We start from the raw sequence: 19,577 nt of genomic DNA, 5'->3' as shown, positions 1-19,577 counted from the left end.
ACTGGATCTCCTTGGAATAACACCAGAAACTAAGCCAATTGTTGAAGTCAGTTATTTTTGTTGGTATTGTGGTATCATTCTTGGTGAAGGTAGAATGCTGCTTAGGGCTAGGGTCATACTTGACTGGGACACATACTCTGACAGCTCAATCATGTCATGCAGTGTTGAGCATGTATCACCCAGTTTGCTCAGGATATGTCATGCAGTGCTCTGAATGTATCACCATTTCTGTTCAGGAAGTCTCATACAGAGTTGGGCATCTATTGCCCACGTGCTGTGCTGGTCGTGCATCATCCAGTTTGCTCAGGATGTGTTTTGGTATGTGCTGTGGTGAAGATGTCACAGCAGGAGAGCTCTGCATGTGAATCTCTTTGAAAATAGCTACATACATTTTGAGTTCCTTTCTTCACACCACAATCAGCTGTGTTCGAATAGTTAGGATGGACACTGTATACCTGTGGATTTTAATCTGCAAATTGTACTTGACTTTTATTACTGATTAATGTGGTGTGACCAACTTTTGTTACTGATTAAGGTGCTACTTGACTAGCTCAAGTCTGTCTTCAATATTTGCTTGTGATGTAGTCTATGAATAGCAGCATATTAAGTGTTCCTTGCTGCTTCATGTAAAGATGGAGGCAGTGCAGATTCAAAGAACAGAATATATGAATGGTTGATAGCAATTAAATTTGTGATGCTAACTTTGAATGGCCAATAGTATGAGACAAGCCAAGACTCTCTTAAGTCTGCTCTTCTGAGTCTCATTTTGAACTATCAGAATAACAATTTGAAACTTCTGTATTTTTTATGCATGAATGCAGACATGGCAGTTTGAGTTTGTACAGTACTTATAAATTTGTCTGTCTTAAAAAGCCTGTATTAGGACTTAATTTTCTCTACTTCATGTAGACTGGTTTGATTGTGCATTCTGAAGTTTAGTTTTCTATTTTTTTACTCTTGTTTAAACAGTTTCAGATTTCACCTAACATGCAGATTGAATTCTTTATTGGGATCTCCATAGAGCATTATGGGTGCACTGTCTCCCTGAATTTTTGTGAGGCTAACAATCTGGTCATGTTTTCACATTGTTCTAGCTTTTTAATACTGTTTTACTTCTTTAATATTTGTGAGCCTGGCTTAGGAAAACTATATATTACTGACATTGTAAGGCCGTAGTGTTGGCTGTGTTTGGTTTAATTAAATATAATTATGTAGCATTACTGTTTTCACAGCTATATCAAAGGAATTATTCTTATTTTATATGCTCCCTAGTCATAACTGAAATTATTAATCTGAGCAAATACTGAAACAGTGCTAAGATGCATTAGATTGTACTGGATAGTGTGTCAGGAGTTCACACTCCTACAGTTTGACTTTATGCTCACCATATTGTTAGTCATTTACTGTAGCTTATGCCACCCAGACAGTGAATGACCATCATTTGTTTTTCCCTCCATAGGGCCAACCTCTGATGCAAGTCATTCTGCCATACTAATGCCCTTTCCATGAAAAAATGAACAGATTATTAAGGTAATGTATCATCTCAGTAAACTTAATGTACTTTTGAAGTTACTCATATTGGAGTTAAATGGAAAAACAATTTTTCTCATTTAAAATAGTAGTACAGTAAGCAGTGTTTTTCTTGTTTAACATAATAGTGCAGTAGTGAGTGTTCTTCTCGTTTAATGTAGTAGTACATAACCAGTGTTTTACTAATTTAATGTAGTAGTGCAGTAAGCAGTGTTTTTTGTGTTTAACATAATAGTGCAGTAATGAGTGTTTTTCTTGTTTACTATAGTAGTGCAGTAAGCAGTGCTTTTTGTGTTTAACATAATAGTGCAGTAATGAGTGTTTTTCTTGTTTAACATAATAGTGCAGTAACGAGTGTTTTTCTTGTTTACTGTAGTAGTGCAGTAAGCAGTGCTTTTCTCGTTTAACATAATAGTGCAGTAATGAGTGTTTTTCTTGTTTACTATAGTAGTGCAGTAAGCAGTGCTTTTTGTGTTTAACATAATAGTGCAGTAATGAGTGTTTTTCTTGTTTAACATAATAGTGCAGTAACGAGTGTTTTTCCTTGTTTACTGTAGTAGTGCAGTAAGCAGTGCCTTTTGTTTAACATAATAGTGCAGTAATGAGTGTTTTTCTTGTTTAACATAATAGTGCAGTAACGAGTGTTTTTCTTGTTTACTATAGTAGTGCAGTAAGCAGTGCTTTTCTCGTTTAACATAATAGTGCAGTAACGAGTGTTTTTCTTGTTTACTATAGTAGTGCAGTAAGCAGTGCTTTTCTCGTTTAACATAATAGTGCAGTAATGAGTGTTTTTCTTGTTTACTGTAGTAGTGCAGTAAGCAGTGTTTTTCTCGTTTAACATAATAGTGCAGTAATGAGTGTTTTTCTTGTTTACTGTAGTAGTGCAGTAAGCAGTGCTTTTTGTGTTTAACATAATAGTGCAGTAATGAGTGTTTTTCTTGTTTAACATAATAGTGCAGTAACTAGTGTTTTTCTTGTTTACTATAGTAGTGCAGTAAGCAGTGCTTTTCTCGTTTAACATAATAGTGCAGTAACAAGTGCTTTTCTTGTTTGATGCAGCAGTACAGTAACCAGTGTTTCTCTTGTTTAACATAGTGGTACAGTAACCAGTGTTTCTCTTGTTTAACATAGTGGTACAGTAACCAGTGTTTTTCCTCATTTAACATAGCAGTGTGGTAACCAGTGTTGTTCCCTTTAATGCAGTGGTAACCAGTGTTGTTCCCTTTAATGCAGTAACAAAGTAACCAATGTTGTTCTCATTTAACAAAGTATTACAGTAACCAGTGTATTTCTCATTTAATATAATACTACTGTAAGCAGTGTGCGTTGAGCAGATAGAAAGAGTACTTTGAGGGGCTGATGAGTGAAGAGAATGAGAGCGAGAGAAGGTTGGATGATGTGCGGATAGTGAATCATGAAGTGCAGTGTATTAGTAAGGAGGAAGTAAGGATAGCTATGAAAAGGATGAAGAATGGAAAGGTTGTTGGTCCAGATGACATACCTGTAGAAGCATGGAGGTGTTTAGGTGAAATGGCAGTGGAGTTTTTAACTATATTGCTTAATGAAATCTTGGAAAGTGAGAGGATGCCTGAAAAATGGAGAAAAAGTGCTTTGGTACCGATTTTTAAGAATAAGGGTGAAGTGCAGAAATGTAGTAACTACAGAGGGATTAAATTGATCAATCACAGCATGAAGTTATGGGAAAGAGTAGTGGAAGCTAGGTTAAGAAGGGAGGTGATGATTAGTGATCAGCAGTATGGTTTCATGTCAGGAAAGAGCACTACAGATGTGATGTTTGCTCTGAGACTGTTCATGGAGAAATACAGAGAAGGTCAGAAGGAGTTGCATTGTGTCTTTGTGGACTTAGAGAAAGCATATGACAGTGTGCCTAGAGAGGAGTTGTGGTATTGTATGAGGAAGTCGGGAGTGTCAGAGAAGTATATAAGAGTGGTACAGGATATGTACGAGGGTAGTGTGACAGTGGTGAGGTCTGCAGTGGGAGTGACGGATGCATTTAAGGTGGAGGTGGGATTACATCAAGAATCAGCTCTGAGCCCTTTTGTATTTGCAATGGTGATGGACAGGTTGACAGATGAAATCAGACAGGAGTCCCCGTGGACTATGATGTTTGCAGATGACATTGTTATCTGTAGTGAGAGTAGGGAACAAGTGGAGGAGACCTTGGAGAGGTGGAGATATGCTCTAGAAAGAAGAGGGATAAAGGTCAGCAGGACTAAGACAGAATTTATGTGTGTGAATGAGAGGGGAGGATAGAGGAATGGTGAGGATGCAGGGAGTAGAGGTGGTGAAGGTGGATGAGTTTAAATACTTGGGATCAGTAGTTCAGAGTAATGGTGAGTGTGGAAGAGAGGTGAAGAAGAGAGTACAGGCAGGATTGAGTGGGTGGAGAAGAGTGTCAGGAGTGATTTGTGACAAGACGAGTACCAGTAAAAGTGAAAGGGAAGGTCTACAAGAGGGTAGTGAGACCAGCTATGTTATATGGGTTGGAGACAGTGGCATTGACAAAAAGGCAGGAGTTTGAGTTGGGTGTGGCAGAATTAAAGATGTTAAGATTTGCACTGGGTGTGACGAGGGTGGACAGGATTAGGAATAAGTATATTAGAGGGTCATCCCAGGTTGGAAGGTTTGGAGACAAAGCCAGAGAGGCACGATTACGTTGGTTTGGACATGTGCTGAGGAGGGATGCATAGTATATTGGGAAAAAGATGCTAAGGATGAAGCTGCCAGGTAACAGGAAAAGAGGAAGGCCTAAGATAAGGTTTATGGATGTGGTGAGAGAGGACATGCAGGTGGTTGGTGTGCTAGAACAGGATGCAGAGGACAGGAAGAAATGGAAACAGATGATCCGCTGTGGCGACCCCTAACAGGAGCAGCCGAAAGAAGAAGAAGTAAGCAGTGTTCTTCTTGTTTTACATAGTAGTGCAGTAACCATTGTTTATTCTGTACTGGCTGGCATGTATTTCAGACTAATAATTAACCTGTATTAGGCCATGATCAGGTCTTATTTCTGATGAAGGATAGGACAGAGATGGAGACAAACTCTGCCTGTTTTATTACTGGAATTCTGCCATACAAAGTTGAGTATCAGTTAATAGTGTGTCAGAAATGGCTGCTATATTGTACTGCGGACTGCTGTTTTTTTCACTATGGTTAAGTGATTCTTTAGCTATAGTATTATTCTTACTGACAGAACTCCTTTATTGTCCCTGCTCTTGTGTAGCTTAGCTCTAGCCTACTATTTATATGACACTCCTTTATTCCTCTCCAGTTCATTTACTAGCTCTTAGTGTAGCAGTAGTTGTGGTCTCTAGAGTACCCACTTCCGGCGCTTGTAATAGCTGATCACTTTTTCTCAAGCCACTGACATTTTTTTTTATCCTTTGTTTCACATTGCCATTAATTGCATCATTCTGATGCTGTTACTTTTCACATCCACTAACTCATATTGTATCCTATATCAGTCCTCGCCTGCCTTGCATTACACTTGCTGCCCTTTAATGTTGTAATATTTTCTCCTGTTTTTTCACCTTAATTCTAGTTTCCTACATCTCTTCCACGTAAGTACACCAGGGTTTAATATTGTAGCTTGTTACTTGTTGATTATACTGCTTGTTTTTATTAACAAAAGTTTGTTGAATGCATTGATTATATTGTTTGTTGTGATTAAGTTAAGTTTGCAATTCTGAACTAGTTGCATAGAAATTTATGGGTTTACAGCTTAGATTCCTGTTTATTGTGCAGCTGTGTGCACCTGTGGGTGTTCAGTCCACTTTCGTGTCTTGTAGAGTAGCTGATTTCAGAAGATGAAAATAGATTTAAAGCATATTAACTATAGGGCTGATTTAGAGCTTTTACTCAGCAACTGACTAAAGCAAGCAAAAAGAATGGATTGTTTTTAGTTCACTTTTACAGCCTTTGGTTTGCAGTTCATATTGCAGAATCTTGGACGACATGTCTGGCACTTGGTCCAGATGGCTAATTCTCTGAGCTATAGTTCTTGTCGTACAGGGTGCAATTCACGCAACCTTCATTTCCTTATGGTGTGATCCTGAGCAAGTCACTTAGGCTCCTTAGTGGTCCCCTGGACTGCAAGCCTAGTAACTACTTATGAACAGTTCACTGTATAATAATAGGGTTTTACATTTTTTCAGCTATTTGATCTAATTTATAGTAATTTCCAAGTAAGGTTTATAGCTAGTATAGGACAGTGGAACAAATTAGATTATTCAAGTCTCTCAGCATTTTGCATATTAAAGCTTGTGAATCATGGTTTGTCTCTGCCATTTCCTAATATAACACCTATCTTTTAATACAATGTCCTTTTTGTATGCACAAATCCAAACATATCACTTAATTGAAAACACCGTAAATATTTCTAACCAAGATGATGAATAGCCATAAGTCCTTCAACTATCCTGATAAACTAGCATGTTTCTCTTCATTCTCGTTAGTGACCTATGTCTCATTTTTTAAGCCATGAAGGACCTAATCCTAATTGACCTCTTATTTAATCACAGAACCACTGGTTGTACAGATACCTCTATTAGGAATGTAAATCTCCACCAACAAATAAGGTGTTCAGCAGGCTGGTTGTATAGGTTCCTAACAACATAGACAAAGTTTATGGAATAAGATATAACACTACAGGTCCAACAAAGTACTACTGCTTTGGCTACATGTGGCCCTTCACAATTTGGGAGGTGAATACTATTAAGTGCTCAGAGGGTGACAAGAACTTTTAAGTCTGTTTTTTAAATGTGGATATTTTTTTTTTATTAATCCTTTGTTGACCAGGTTAGTCCCACTGTATTAATAGACTTTTTTCGGGAGAGAACCAAGTTGGTATTTATATTTCTACGGCAAATTTGGCCAGGGTATGCATCCACCTGAGCTACCACCAACTCAAGCGGATGGGATTTTGGTTTAACATCAAGTCTGAAGGATGACACAATGTGGAGTGCCGTATCTCCCTTATGTTCCACTGCTGTGTTAGCAATCATCTCCCTGGTGTATGAATAGATCCCACACCCACTACTGCATTAGCAATCATCTCCCTGGTGTATGAATAGACCCCCCACCCACTGATGTGTTAGCAGTCATCTCCCTGGTGTATGAATAAATCCCACACCCACTGCTGTGCTAGCAATCATCTCCCTGGTGTATGAATAGATCCCACACCCGCTGCTGTGTTAGCAATCATCTGCCTGGTGTATGAGTAAATCCTACACCCACTGCTGTGTTAGCAATCATCTCCCTGGTGTATGAATAAATCCCACACCCACTGCTGTGTTAGCAATAATCTCCCTGGTGTATGAATAGATCCCACACCCACTGCTGTGTTAGCAGTCATCTCCCTGGTGTATGAATAGATCCCACACCCACTACTGTGTTAGCAATCATCTCCCTGGTGTATGAATAGATCCCACACCCACTGCTCTGTTAGCAATCATCTCCCTGGTGTATGAATAGATCCCACACCCACTACTGTGTTAGCAGTCATCTCCCTGGTGTATGAATAGATCCCACACCCACTGCTGTGTTAGCAGTCATCTCCCTGGTGTATGATTACTTGCCTAATACTGTTCCCATGTGAAAAAATTAGTTGCGAATTGATTGATTACTTCTGAAAGGCCTGTGCCTGGTAACTGATTAGCCCTAAGTGTGAAATTACTGTTTCAGAAAGACCTGGGAGATTGTGTCATTAGAAGGAGCTCATGGTCAGAGTTGATCTGCAAAGGGCACAACTAGTCCAAGCCACTGCGACCTTAAAATAAACCCTCCTTACATTTAACAGCTAAACAGATTTACTACATCTTGTCTCTTACCTCTTACCTCAAGCAAAACTGTGTTCTGATAACATAAGTGAAATGGCTACCCATTCATCAGACAACAGACTCACTGTATCCTTCACTTACTTTATTACAAACTTCTTAAAATGAACACATTCCCCTTCTTTACTAAAAGACTTACACTCAGGCAGTCTGACTACAATCTAAGATCACTACACCACCCTATCCCCTCTCTTCATACTCCTACAATAAACTAGCATCCAGCATTCTCAGCTTTGCAGTATTGGTGCTAAAACTGGAATCCCTGCCCCCCATCATTTTAAATAGTGACATTTATCCAGTCTTTAAATGTCCTGAAAGGAATCTGACTGAAACCACTAAATGCAAATGCTTCCAAGATAACACTGCACCGTCATTTATTAAGTCATAACATCCTTCTTAGCGTCTATATTAGTTAATCAACAGCTTAAGATGTCGAATCTGTAATGTTCAAAACCTAAGCGTCGAACTTGCAAAATCTCGAATGGCCATTTAAGCGAATCCTTTCCTTGGAAAAGAATTCAGTAGGCCGTCCGCGAACAAAATGAACATTTCAACCTAAATAAATGGGGGGGGGGGCTTCACCCCCCACACCCCCCCCTAACTAAATATACCAACTACGAGATCACTCCACATTGCCGAAAGGGCAAATCCCCGATAACGGCCAAGCGGCTTCTTTCCCGAGGAAAGAATTTGCTGAAATGACCGGTTGAGATTTTGCAAGTTCGATGCTTAGGTGTCGATCATTACAGATTCGACAACCTAAGCTGTTGATGAACTAATATAGACCCCCTTATTATTATTATTATTATTTCAAATTCCACCTATTACTACTGTTACAATCCAGTCTAGCTACATATTCCCCTTCCTTTTCAGCCTCTTTCTTCTTTGTTATGTCTTATATTCCCTCACTCTCTCTGAATTTACTTGCACTAATTTAATAATTGCAATAAATGTCTCTTAGTGATGATCCATTACTGGTTTTCTTTCAGAGGATATTATCAGCCACGGCTTAAATATGCATAATCGGGATTTGGGTTTTCATTTGGTCTGTTTTTGTTTAATATCTTTATTCAAATAAATATTTTATTTTTATTTTTCTGCTACTGCTTATATCTACTTCAGTTTCATTCTGTATTGCTGAACACTGTACTAGTTAATCTCTGCATCTTATAACTTTCTGTTTTGAGTATGTATTCCTGTGTAGTGACTGAAAAAGGCCTATGTGGAATAATGTCTACCCTGGGTTGCAAATTCAAATAAATACCTACAAAAATCCATTTATCTGTAAGAAATTCTAAGATTAATTAAGAATTTTCTGTCCTCAAACCTAATAACCTTTCAATTTGAAGCTTGTCTGGCAGTTGTTAGCAGGTCAAGGATAAAAATTTCAGAGAACTAGCAATATAACATACACGCGCACACACACACACACACACACACACACACACACACACACACACACACACACACACACACACACACACCATACAAACAAAGTACAATGAATGTAGTAAGGTTTCCAAGAATGGACAAAATGATAGGTTCATAGGTAAGTACTTGGCTAGCTTCCTTTGCAGCCATTTTAAACCTAGACAATTTCCCTTTTTGTTTTTAAGTAACCTATCCCATTTGGTTATAGATTGGCCTTATCCGTCTAATTGTCAATAATTATATATTATCACTAATGAGAATAAATGGGATCATACCATAAGCAATTTGAGGGGACCCATGCATAGGATAAAGTTAGGGGCTGTATCTGTCTGTTAGTAGTACAGGGATAGTCCTGTGGTAAATTTTCTGGTTTTCATCCATAGATCTAAGCTGTACTTGAAAATAGACAGGCTGAACTTTGTTTTGTATAGCTGGGAGACTGTTGCACAACAGCAGTATCCTCTGAGAGATATACCTGCTCCCGCAAACCATTCTGTTGATGTTGCAGAAGAGGTTTAGATCTCTAGACAAAGTATTTCTGATTCATTCAACTTGCTGATGTGTAGTAAATCCATCAGTAATGGGTCAGAGGCTGCTTTGTATGCCAGACACAGGTCATCTCTTAGCTGTAGGATGCCAAGTATAGTGACAGGACTTTGACTTGGTCCATGCAGGACATGTTGTTTAGGCCTTGTATTCTTTCAGTAAGGTATCTCTGTGGGCATTCTAGTTGTTACATGTGTTTGGACTGATATATGCCAAATGGGCAATTGCATTCAATGACTGGCCTAATGAGGGCTGTCTAGATCTAGACATAATCCCTTTATAAGAAGTACAATATAGAAAGACTTTCTTACAACAGTAGACACATGTTGGTCAAAAGGTAGGTCACTGTCCCCATAAGTTCACAAATCCCCCAAAAATGTGTCAACTCTTAGGGGTCTATTGTCAATGTGGTAGTTCCCTGAGGTGGATGACTTCCCAAAGGATACAGTAATGTACTTTTTGGCATTTAGCTTCTGTCTATGATTTTGCACAAGTTATTTATTTGAGACAAACTTTCCAGCTGATTAAACACAAGCCAGGTAAAATTGGTGGGACAGTGGGTGAGGTGCTCATCATATGGAACAGTTGTGTGGCTCAGGGAGATTCAGGAGAGCAATGGATGTGCAGTCTGTGGGAAACCTGGGAGCTTCTTAACAGAATAAAGTGGTTTGGCTAGCCAGCAGGAAAAGACAGAGGTAGTCTTGAGAGACCGTAGGCAATAAGAGGCCTACATATATGATGGTGTGGAAAATTTAGTAGGGAGAAAGGCAGAAGTAGTCAGATGATATGGGCAGTCATGATGGCAGAGTAGAGAGAGAATGTGAGAGATGCAGCCATGAGAGGGAGGACAAGGAGAAATGTGTCATAGTGGAAGGACAGATGTAAAGTAATGACAAGTGATAAGAGGTAGAAAGAACTTGATGTATACAGACAGGAGTGACTACCATAAGTTGAGGAGGAGGAAAGTGGGCAGGGAGGAACACTAAGCAAAATAGAAGAGGCAGAGGATGAATGTAAGAGTACAGTGACTAGCTTTTGTAGAAACAGCACAAGAGGGATTGTAAAGAACTTACATATGCCATGGGGGCAGGCAGAGACAATCAGTACAGGTAATGAATAAGACAAAGTGTTGGAAGCAGAGATGGAAAGATTTGGAAAGATTATATTTATGAGTAGTGGAAGAGGGATGGAAACAAAGGGAGATTAAGGGCCTAGACAAATGAGAAAAGGACTGACCAGATTTCAGTGAAACAGTGTCAGAGTTTAAGCTGAATATGGGCACATGATGTGACACACACATAGTCACCAATGATCTATCAGGGGAGAGTTGGTAAGGCTGCTTTGAAATGTCGAGAGAGAAGATTGGGTGTAGCATTTTAAGAATTATTACCTGTACATGCAGCCAGGACACAAAGAAAAAATCTTGATTAGAAAATAGAATGCCTGGCTGCTGTACTAGACAAGGGATAATGGTTGTGACTATTAGGGGGCTGGGAAGTCTAGACAGACAGACTTGGTCTGTATGCAAGGGACATACTCTGTTTTATCCCAGAAAAAATTGTAATGCTTTGTTTTGGGTTGGAAAGGTACATCTCAACAGCCATACCTGTAAACAAAGATGGAATGGGAATAAAGTGACATGAGCAGATAAGTGAGGTAGGCATTTAGGCAGTAGGCAATTAATAAAAAGCGATGTAAAAGATATAAAAAGAACAAATAGGGTTACTTGGAGTATGACCAGGTTAGTCAGTCTGCAGTGCAAGGAGTCTGGCCAAGGGGATGAGGGAAGCTACAAAAGTGGTGCAGGAGGGGCTGTGAATGGAACAGCAATCAACATAATGGAGGGCATCATTTGTGAGTTCAGAGAGGAGGAGGGGCACTAAACCAGGAATGTGACAGTGTGCAGCTAAGGTCAGAGACTAGGTTACATGCACTATAAGTTAAAGCAGAGGAAGGGGCAAGAGCTGATGGATTGGTCTACTGTACCATGTCTCAGACACAGCATGGGAAAAGAATGAGAGACTTCTTCTTCTTTAGGCTGCTCCCGTTAGGGGTCGCCACAGCAGATCATCTGTTTCCATTTCTTCCTGTCCTCTGCATCTTGCTCTGTCATACCAACCACCTGCATGTCATCTCTCATCACATCCATAAACCTTATCTTAGGCCTTCCTCTTTTCTTGTTAGCTGGCAGCTTCATCCTTAGCATCTTTTTTCCCAATATACTCTGCATCCCTCCTCAGCACATGTCCAAACCAACAAACTTTGCCTCTCTGGCTTTGTCTCCAAACCCTCCAACCTGGGCTGTCCCTATAATATACTTATTCCTAATCCTGTCCACCCTCATCACACCCAGTGCAAATCTTAACATATTTAACTCTGCCACTTCCAGCTCTGACTCCTGCCTTTTTGTCAATGCCACTGTCTCCAACCTATATAACATAGCTGGTCTCACTACCCTCTTGTAGACCTTGCCTTTCACTCTTACTGGTACTCGTCTGTCACAAATCACTCCTGACACTCTTCTCCACCCACTCCATCCTGCCTGTACTCTCTTCTTCACCTCTCTTCCACATTCACTATTACTCTGAACTGTTGATCCCAAGTATTTAAACTCATCCACCTTCGCCACCTCTACTCCCTACATCCTCACCATTCCTCTAGCCTCCCTCTCATTCACACACATATATTCTGTCTTAGTCCTGCTGACCTTCATTCCTCTGCTCTCTAAAGCATATCTCCATCTCTCCAGGGTCTCCTCCACCTGTTCCCTACTCTCACTACAGATCACAATGTCATCTGCAAACATCATAGTCCACGGGGACTCCTGCCTGATCTTGTCTGTCAACCTGTCCATCACCATTGCAAATAAGAAAGGACTCCGAGCTGATCCTTGATGTAATCCCACCTCCACCTTAAATGCATCCGTCACTCCCACCACAGACCTCACAGCTGTCACACTACCCTCGTACATATCCTGTACCACACTTATATACTTCTCCGACACTCCCGACTTCCTCATACAATACCACAACTCCTCTCTAGGCACACTGTCATATGCTTTCTCTAAGTCCACAAAGACACAATGCAACTCCTTCTGACCTTCTCTGTACTTCTCCATCAACAGTCTCAGAGCAAACATCGCATCTGTAGTGCTCTTTCCTGCCATGAAACCATACTGCTGATCACTAATCATCACCTCCCTTCTTAACCCAGCTTCCAGTACTCTTTCCAATAACTTCATGCTGTGACTGATTAATTTAATCCCTCTGTAGTTACTACAGCTCTGCACATCACCCTTATTCTTAAAAATCGGTACCAAAACACTTTTCCTCCATTCCTCAGACATCCTCTCACTTTCCCAGATTTCATTAAACAATCTAGTTAAAACCTCCACTGACATTTCACCTAAACTCCATGCTTCCACAGGTATGTCATCTGGACCAAGCTATCCCTTCTCCCTTGCTAATCCACTTACCTTTCCACTATCCTTTTTATCACCCTTATCTGCTGCACATCTTTGCTTTTTCTTCTCCTTCTGCCTCACCCTCCTCCTCTGATCACCAGTGTCATCCTATCTACACCAGCCACCATCTGCTGAACCCTGCCATGACTTTTACCCTGCCAGTCTCCTTCAGACTGGCCCTTCTGTGTGGGCCCTCCTACGTAGATATGTGCATCTCCCTGTGCATCTCCCTCTCTTGTATCTCCCACGACCTATTGTATCTTGTGTCCAAGCCACAGCCATTAAACATCCTTTAATCCAAGACCTTAAAATCCATACCTTCCCTTTTTCTGCTTTTGACCCTTTCTACCCACCCATCACTCACTCCCTTCCCCAACCTTCCTTTTGATGCCCGGTAAAATCTAATCCAATCACCACTCTCACATCAGTCATCATCATCCACACTTCCTCAATCATCTCCAAAATTTTCTTTTTTTCTCATACATACACCAACATGGAGCATATGCCTAACAGTATTCATTCATTAAATCATCAACAATCAATTTCGCTATAACATCCCTATCCAACACTTTTTCAACTCCAAAACACTTATCCACACCATGTTACAATAAGATCAAACAATAAACTAACACGTTTGCTCAAATTAAAAAGTTTGGAGAGATTATATCATACACTCAATCATCTCTCCAAACACGTTTGCTCAAATTAAAAAGTTTGGAGAGATGATTGAGTGTATGATATAAATGTTTAGTAGTTTTTAGCATTTGTTTTAGTTAACAGATCTGTTCTAAAAAATATATAGGTGATGAGAACACACAGTATCTACATATACCTATAAAGTATTCCAATAAGTGATAAGACAGAATTTTATTATTAGGAATTTTATTAATTTTATATTCATTAGGAATGTATTAATTTACTTTCATGTTCATTTATTTTATGTTTATTGTTTGATCTAATTGTAACATATTGACTTTATTGAAGTTTTAGAGTATATTAGTAAATCAGTAGGTTTTAGGCTAATATACCTTTAAATGATCCCGTGTTCGCTGATTAGTTTTTTGGCGGGCTTTTTTGAATGAGCTTATAAATACTGGAAGTTTTTTAAAATGGCTGTAATAGAGTTTCTGAAGAAGTCAGAGCATTGAGTGAGGACGAAAAATGTTTGGTTATATTTTGGCGTTTAAATAAAGACGAATGTTTTACGAGTAGTAGCCTTAGCATTTTTGGGATAACTCTCTCCCTATACCAGTCATACTGCCAACATTCAAAGTTCCGACCCTCACTACCACAGTCCTAGCCTTTCTCCTCTCTTCCAGCCTTTGGCCATGCCTTCCCCCTTCTCCTTCTTCGGCCAACAGTAGCCCAATTTCCACCAGCACCCTGTTGCCTAACAGTACTAGTGGCGGTCGTTGTTAACCCAACCTTGACCGATCTGGTATGTATAGCTGTACTGTTGTCCGCATGTATGATTTTGCAAAACTTTAAGCTGGATGCCCTTCCTGACGCAACCATCCCCATTTATCCGGGATTGGGACCGGCACAAAGAAATGCAGTGACTTGTGCATCCCCAGTGACTGGGTTAAACGAATGAGAGACTAAAATGACTAAAAAAGGACTGGGAAAGGAGGAAGAGAGTAATACTCAGTAGCAGATGGTACCATCCTTTATCACTGACCTCTAATGCGTGCTTTCCCTTGCCGACTGTGTTTGACTTGCTCAAATATCCATGTTAGTCAGGCTTTTTTGCAGCAGACTTGTAAGGCAATCACTCATGCTAAGATTCATCTCTGTTGACCACATAAAATCACATCGCAGCGTTTCACTCAAAGCAAACTCATGGCTAGAGCTGATTATTGGTTTTAATTTAAAAGTATTCCACACTATAATTCCCTACCGTCACCTCCAAAAAAGCCACTTACTAACATTCCTTGTAAAGTGACATATAATGCATTGTACCATGCAGTCAGCTAGCCAGTTTTTGACAAAGCATTAGATCATAATTGTTATGGTAGGTATTTCCTACTTTCCTAATGCAGTTTCCAAATCCTGGAACTGTCTGCCGTGTGCCCTGAAAGCTAATACTAGTGCCCCCCCTTTAAACAAGCCCTAAAACAGCCCATCTTCGTGTCCTGAACTGCAGATGCAATACTTCAACTACATAATAATGTCCTTTAACCCCTTTATTTACTCATGGTCAACATCTTTCTTTTCAAATTAGCTCAGTGCAAATTCTTCCTCCACAGTAGTATCACAGAGATAAATTTTAAGTTTTCAGTATCCTTGCTTTCGCTCCAATAACAGTGTTTCACAGTTGATCCACAAATGTCATCATTCTTAGCTTGTCCTTTCTATACTCCCAGTAATCATTTCCACCCTTTTCCCATACCTGTATCCGCGTCACTCTCAAATCACATCTCTATTCAACCTTCATCCTCACATTTCCTACCATCATGATCCCCAATCCCATCCTCCCTTTGTTCTCTTTTTTACTGTCATCAATATGTAAATACTGTGCATTATTCAGGGTACAACATTTACTGATCTACTACGTTTAGAACATAAAAGTATTGTATTCAATCTAATTTTTATTTTTATTTTGTGTTAGTTTACTGAGGTAGTACACTGATAATATTTGACCATTTGCAGGCACAGTCCACGTGAAACGGAAAGCATTCACATTGCAGAAAAAACAACGATATAATATATTTTCTTACATTCACGTTTGCTATGTGCGTAGATTGACACACCTAAAAGGAGAGATGTTGAGCTGTTTGTAGGTAAATAAAATAACAATTTGTTCATAATGGTTCTGTACAGTTTGACCTGTACAGGGAGTGAGAGACAATTGATGTGGCACCTGTGCAAGTGATAAGAGAAGCTGAGCTCTAGGTATTTGGGTTTTATGCTCATTGCTGAGGCAGGTGCAGTTGGCCTACTTTTGTATGTGATTTTTGAGGTCATGCTTGAAGTTAGTCAACTTGGGAGTTTTGATGGGGTGGAAAGGATTGTAAAAAAAGATGAACAGTTATGGAAAAGGCATGTTTGATAGACTGGAGATGTATCTAGGACTAGGTAGGGTAAGAGCGGTTTGTGAGAAGTGTCATAAGTTGTTTTAGGTGTTTTTTTCATTCATTTTAATGTTAAGGGGCTTATCATTGCAAAAGCAATAGTTTCAAGAGTTGGGTAACAAGTTATAGCTTACCTCTTTATTTAAGTGGGAGCAATGGTTTCAAGAGCTGGATAACTAGTTATAGCTCACCTCTTTATTTAATGGGGAGCGATTGTTTCAAGAGTTGGGTAACTAGTTATAGCTCACCTCTATTTAATGGGTAGTGATGGTTTTAAGAGTTGGGTAACTAGTTATAACTCACCTCTTTATTTAATGGGGAGCGATGGTTTCAAGAGTTGGGTAACTAGTTATAGCTCACCTCTTTATTTAAGGGGGAGTGATGTTGCTTTGCTGAATGTACAGCTGTGGTGTTCTTGAGGTGGAGAGCAGGTCATGAATTTGCAAATTGATCTATGGGAATCTGTTATGGACCTATGTGAATTAATGTATGTTAATGTTACTTGTCCCTCACAAACAGTTCAGCAAATCTCATAATTCCTTTCTAGTACCTGACCAGTCATTCTGTGCTTTATAATTTGAAAAATGCTAATCATTGTATGTAAAAGTATAAATCTCTATCATTGTATGTCAAAAATGTTCTATGTTAATGAATGTATGACAGCATTACTTGTCCTAGGCTAATATGAAATATGCTAATCATTGTATGTCAGACATTTTCTTTGTAATTGAATGTATGACAGCATTACTTGTCCTAAGCTGAACCTGCTGAATCAGTGTTCTACCCAGGTCAACAAACTGATGTGAAACAAAATTAAATTAAATTAAATTAAATTAAATGCAGTCTGTTACATACTAATGATCTGTAACTTAATACAGCTGCCCCCAATGATACCAATTTTCACTAGTTAACTATATTGTTTATAATCTGCAGCATGAAGCATTACATGATGTTGCTGCCCATTGTAATCTGCTGTGTAATGTGTTATGTGACAGAGGCTTGCTGTTATGAGATTGAATGCATTATAATTTCTAACAATGATATGATATGACATTTCTAAAAATGATATTACTAACCCCCCCACTTATAGGGTATCACGGACCAACAAACACTTTAACCAAGTACTATTTCAAAATGAACTAAGTGCCTGTGACTGGACTGCCTTAAAATCCCTTCCACCTAATGAGGCTGCTAAATACTTCATCTCCAAATTCTTAACTATCCATAGTTAAGACATGCTCCTAAACGTTCCATCAGAATGAAAACCAAACCAGCCCCCTGACTTTCTAAGGAAACCAGACAAAAATGTTGCTTAGAAACAAATCATGGGCTAAATGAAGAGCTACCAAAACTCTCTCTGACCAACAAAACTTTAGGCAGCTTAGAAATACTACAAAAAAGGCCATACTTACTGACAAAAAGAACTACTATTGTAATTTACAGGAAATCTACCAAAACAATCCACAGAAATTCTGGTCAGGAATCAATAGACTCTTACTCCCAGGCCACTCTTGTACACCAACCCCGCTAGGGTCCAATCGTAATACCCCCCTCCAAATTGCTAATGCTTTCAATACTTTCTTCACTGAGACCATACAGTCACTTGCCAGTCAACTAACCCCAGATAACTCAAAACCTCATACCACCAGTCTTGGCTCTCCTCCAACATTTAAATTGCAACCCATCCCTACAGCTCTCATCTTCAAATTCATCCAAAAACTTAAGCCTTGCACTCCTTCTGCTGACCAGCTACCATCTGAATACCTGCAAAAAGCAGCCAAAGTTATTGCATACCCAATATCCATCCTTATTAATAGAACCATTAAAGAGGGGTCCATCCCAGAAATCTGGAAAATCTCCCATATTATACCCCTACATAAAGGTGGTAACTCCAAAGATTATTCTAACTATTGGCCTATAGCCCTTTTATCTCCCCTAGCAAAAATTATGGAGAAATGTATTCACCATCAGCTTTTAGACCACTTAACTCAACATGACATTCTGGCTAACTGCCAACATGGCTTTAGGCCATTTCATAGCACCACTACCGCCCTCTTATCCTTAACAGATTCCATCAATAGAAATCGCGACAATAATACCCTCTCATCTGCACTCTTTATCGATCTCTCAAAAGCTTTTGACATGGTTAACCACACCCTTCTTATTAATATTTTAGAGTTCCTTTCCCTTGATACTCTGGCTATCCAATGGTTCAAGTCCTACCTCAGCAATAGGCAACAGGCAGTTCTCTGAGATCAGAACCAATCATCCCTCCTGCCAGTCACCTTTGGAGTCCCTCAGGGCTCTCTTCTAGGACCTCTCCTTTTTTCACTATTCATTAATGACCTGCATGTAGCAATTCCTCAAGCCACCTGTATACAAATGCAGACAATTCAACAATCATATGTTCAGCTAACTCCCCCTCAGAACTACATTCTTCAACTCAGAAGGTATTCAACATAATTGAGACTTGGTTCTTAAAGCGTTGCCTCCTTCTAAATGCCAAAAAAACTAAGCTCCTACTGTTTTTACCTACCAGTAAGTCCTCCCCAGTAGACTTCTCAATCAGTTCCAACAATGGTACCCTCATATCCCCAGACTCCACTACTAAACTGCTAGGAATTACTATTGATAATAACCTTAACTTTGACAGCCATATAAACAACACTATAAAATCTGTAAACAAAAAACTTGGCTCCGTATACAGAATTAAACCCTTCTTAACACCATTAGCCAGAACCAAAATTGCTCACTCTCACTTAATTTCAACTCTTCTTTATGCCTCACCCATTTACACCAACCTAAAAAAATAACCTTAGCAAACTAACTAATTCCTACAACAGTATTGCCTGATTTGCTACTGGCAATCCCTTTAGAACCCACCACTGTCTGAATCTACTGCAACTAGGCTGGCTAGAACTACAAAATCTTCTGTTATTAAATTAAATACAAGCTATTTTACCAACCTAACACCAATCCTATACTCTCCAACCTCATCATCCCCTACAAAAACCTAAACTCACTACGCTCCTCTAACAAACTTCTAGCCACCATAACAAAATCCAACAACAAAGCAGGGGATTCCTTGTTCCCTAACACTGTAGGTAAATACTGGAACTTTCTTCCTATAGAACTTACCTTACTTTCCTCTCTGCCTCTTTTTAAACAAAACCTCAAAAACCACCTGAAGATCCATCGGTTATGCCCCTGCAGCAATCCTGATTAATCCTTTGATTCTTTACTTCTCACCTCTCTTTCTCACTTTTCTTCCTAAACTCTGCTGCATATCCCTGTAAGGACTGAGCTGCAAACAGTATTCCTAAAACTACCTATTGTACTGTTATTTTACCTATGTATTATACTGTTTATCGATTTGTCTTCTACTGTCTGACACTGTTTAGCATAATCTTTTTTATTACATTCATATCTTTTATCCTTTATACTGTGTATATATTGTTTGTATATTCTGTGTGCTAATATTGGAGCTTTTCTCCTCGGGCCTCTACTGAAAATGGAAATACATCCAGCTAGACTAGCCCGGTTAACAAATGTGAAATAAATAAATAAATAATAACTACTACTATATAGCTTATTGTGGAGCTTATCTATGGATATGTGGCTAACCAAGTGGAAAAATATTGCACTATATAACAACACCTTTAGAAAATCAAACACCTCAAGGCA

At 39.3% G+C, this 19,577-nt stretch overlaps 1 protein-coding gene across 12 annotated transcripts in view; it reads left to right on the top strand.

The window, feature by feature from the left end:
• ARPP21 (cAMP regulated phosphoprotein 21) overlaps positions 1–19,577 on the top strand; it is a 1,402,215-nt gene that overhangs the window by 161,474 nt on the left and 1,221,164 nt on the right. For 11 of the 12 annotated variants that reach the window (XM_044064996.1, XM_044064997.1, XM_044065002.1 and 8 more), the window contains exon 2: positions 1,460–1,530. The exons of the other annotated variant lie outside the window; for it this stretch is intronic. The gene's annotated coding sequence lies outside the window, so the exon portion shown is untranslated. The remainder of the gene's footprint in view (positions 1–1,459; positions 1,531–19,577) is intronic. 12 annotated transcript variants of the gene reach the window in all.

The sequence above is a fragment of the Protopterus annectens genome, chromosome 3.part0 (genome assembly GCF_019279795.1).
Source record: "Protopterus annectens isolate FY-2018-M chromosome 3.part0, PAN1.0, whole genome shotgun sequence".
Classification (NCBI taxonomy): Eukaryota; Metazoa; Chordata; order Ceratodontiformes; family Protopteridae; genus Protopterus; species Protopterus annectens.
Note: the sequence above shows the minus strand (reverse complement) of the source record. Positions and strands in the feature narration are given on the sequence as shown.